The sequence below is a fragment of the Neoarius graeffei genome, chromosome 8 (assembly GCF_027579695.1).
Source record: "Neoarius graeffei isolate fNeoGra1 chromosome 8, fNeoGra1.pri, whole genome shotgun sequence".
Classification (NCBI taxonomy): domain Eukaryota; kingdom Metazoa; phylum Chordata; class Actinopteri; order Siluriformes; family Ariidae; genus Neoarius; species Neoarius graeffei.
The window spans coordinates 77571666-77575143 of record NC_083576.1 but is presented as its reverse complement, the minus strand read 5'-3'; positions in this window follow the sequence as shown (position 1 = coordinate 77575143).

The following is a 3478-nucleotide window of genomic DNA, read 5'->3' as shown; positions in this document are numbered from 1 at the left end:
ACACATAAATCTGTATACAACAGGGGAGAGAGCCGGAAGACTTGGGACAAGTTTTCAGCTTTTGTAGATTGTGTGAAATTCTTTGCAGGCAGCATCACATTCATTCTGCATTAGAGAGTATTTACTATACCCTCTTACCACAACATGAGTTTCTCAGATTGTCACATGTACTGGCCTTGAGGCTTCACTTTTTCTGTCATTATTTTGTGTCAGGAGTCATGAGACACTGAGGAGACATGGGACATTATGTTGGGAGACTTGGGACATAGTGGGGAGACATGGAACAAAAAAAATCCATAGCTTAATCCTACATGTTTAATTTTTACGTATTATCTTGTAAACTTGTCCCATATGAACTGTATGAACACACACTACTGGTACAGCGATAGAAAAATGTCAGAAAACCTGACTCGACAAAACAGTTCCATTCTCAAGAAGGAATGAAATAAGGTTAATCCTCATGCAGGGACACGCCCACATTTCTAACAAATATTTTTAAACTATTTTATATTTGTAAACGGCGGCACGGTGGTGTAGTGGTTAGCACTGTTGCCTCACAGCAAGAAGGTTCTGGGTTTGAGCCCCGTGGCTGGCGAGGCCCTTTCTGTGCGTAGTTTGCATGTTCTCCCCGTGTCCGAGTGGGTTTCCTCCGGGTGCTCCGGTTTCCCCCACAGTCCAAAGACATGCGGTTAGGCTAACTGGTGGCTCTAAATTGACTGTGAGTGTGAATGGTTATTTGTCTCTATGTGTCAGCCCCTGCGATGACCTGGCGACTCGTCCAGAGTGTACCCCGCCTCTCGCCCACAGTCAGTGGATAGGCTTCAGCTTGCCTGCGACTCTGTAGGACAGGATAAGCGGCGACAGATAATGGACAGATTAATATTTGTAAACCAAAAGAAAAAACCTGGAACATGATGAACTGTCCCAACTCTACCCATGTGGACATTTTGAAAAAAAATCCTTAATTTTTTTCCCCCCAGAATTGAAGTTTAATAAATAATACTATATATGGTAACTCAAGGCTCATCTCATCTCATTATCTCTAGCCGCTTTATCCTGTTCTACAGGGTCGCAGGCAAGCTGGAGCCTATCCCAGCTGACTACGGGCGAAAGGCGGGGTACACCCTGGACAAGTCGCCAAGTCATCACAGGGCTGACACATAGACACAGACAACCATTCACACTCACATTCACACCTACGGTCAATTTAGAGTCACCAGTTAACCTAACCTCATGTCTTTGGACTGTGGGGGAAACCGGAGCACCCGGAGGAAACCCACGCAGACACGGGGAGAACATGCAAACTCCACACAGAAAGGCCTTCACTGGCCACGGGGCTCGAACCCAGAACCTTCTTGCTGTGACGCGACAGCGCTAACCACTACACCACCGTGCCGCCCGTAACTCAAGGCTATACACTTTAATTCCTAACAAATCCCTAATTCACCAGCGAACATTACACCATAGAATGGAGGTGGAGGTACCTAGTCTTTGTACAGTTGACCCCGGATGTTTGAACTCATCTGCTCTGACCACCTCTATTCCTTGTAGCTGTACCATTCCACTCTCTTCACTCTCATTCATGCACATGTACTCCATCTTTCTCTGACTGACTTTCATTCCCCTTCTCTCTCACACCTTGCTACCTCAGTATAACTTCCTCACACAGTTAATGTTTCGTTTGTAATCAGATACTAGTTTTCCAAACATCTGCAAACCTTTAAACACATTTTTTTCCCTTTGCACTTTTTGGTGTAACCAGATTTTAAAAGAGGAGCCTTTTATTTCTGGTTGAGATACATGCAGAAGTCTTCAGTTCAGGAAACTTTTAGAAAATGTCTAAATTTCACCAGGTGAAGGGTTTCCCCAGACTGATTCATAAATAATTGCAGTCGCATACTGGTGGATTTAAAAATAAAAGATCATGAAATCTTAAAATCAAATGTTACAGATGACTTAGTGGCCTTGATTTCATGCAAAGATGAATGAAAACAACAACAACAACAACAACCCCACCCTGGATTAAGTGCCCAGAGTGGAATAATAAGGGAAAAAGGAATGTACACCATTCACTGACTCATTCATTTTCTTTATTTTGTTCTCTATGAGGAAGGTGGGATTTATGATCTCATCTCATTATCTCTAGCCGCTTTATCCTTCTACAGGGTCGCAGGCGAGCTGGAGCCTATCCCAGCTGACTACGGGCAAAAGGCGGGGTACACCCTGGACAAGTCGCCAGGTCATCACAGGGCTGACACATAGACACAGACAACCATTCACACTCACATTCACACCTACGGTCAATTTAGAGTCACCAGTTAACCTAACCTGCATGTCTTTGGACTGTGGGGGAAACCGGAGGAAACCCACGCGGACACGGGGAGAACATGCAAACTCCACACAGAAAGGCCCTCGCCGGCCCCGGGGCTCGAACCCAGGACCTTCTTGCTGTGAGGCGACAGCGCTAACCACTACACCACCGTGCCGCCATGGATTTATGATAATTTATGATAATCATTTTTAGTCAACAATGATTTTTCACCATTATTGACTAAGACAGACAGACAGACAGACAGACAGACAGATAGATAGATAGACAGACAGACAGAGCAATAGACAGACAGACATAGATAGACAGAGCGACAGACAGACAGACAGATAGATAGACAGAGCGACAGACAGACAGACAGAGATAGATAGATAGATAGATAGATAGATAGATAGATAGATAGAGAGTGATAGACAGACAGACAGACAGACAGATATATAGACAGATAGACAGACAGACAGACAGACAGACAGAGAGATAGACAGACAGACAGAGAGATAGGCAGACAGATATATAAATAGACCGACAGACAGAGCGATAGATAGACAGACAGATAGACAAACAGACAGACAGATGGAGAGACAGACAAACCATTTTCAAGTGAATGGTGTGAAATACTGTCAGGTAGGGGTTTTTTTTATTTTGTTTTTTATTTATTTTTTTGTCAATTCTGAGAATTATTCCAAAAATAAATAACCACACCACTGAGTCCTGTAGAAGACGACATAGCCCCTGAACACGCCTCAGCCGCTCATACCTCCTGCTGCTAATTATCAAAATGTTTTAATGAGCATTTTGAGAAACAACACATGTGACACAAGAAACATATTGCTTACCTTTGGACTTTTATAAATAAATATTCAGCTTCTGTTTTTAACTTTCAGTAATTTTTCCACTTCAGTCTTCTTATTTTTTATATAATTATATTAATTATTACTTTTATACAGCAATGATACAACAGACAAAGAAGAAAAAATGAAAATAGAAGCAATATTTTAACTCAGTGCAAAATGTCTACTGATCTTACTCATTTGGTGACACTGGGCATACCAAACAACCTGTGCCCCTCTGTGCACCCCCATCTCTTCCCTCTGTCTGTCTCTCTCTGTTGAGTTACACGTCAATCCTGAGATCAAGATGCTGACCTCT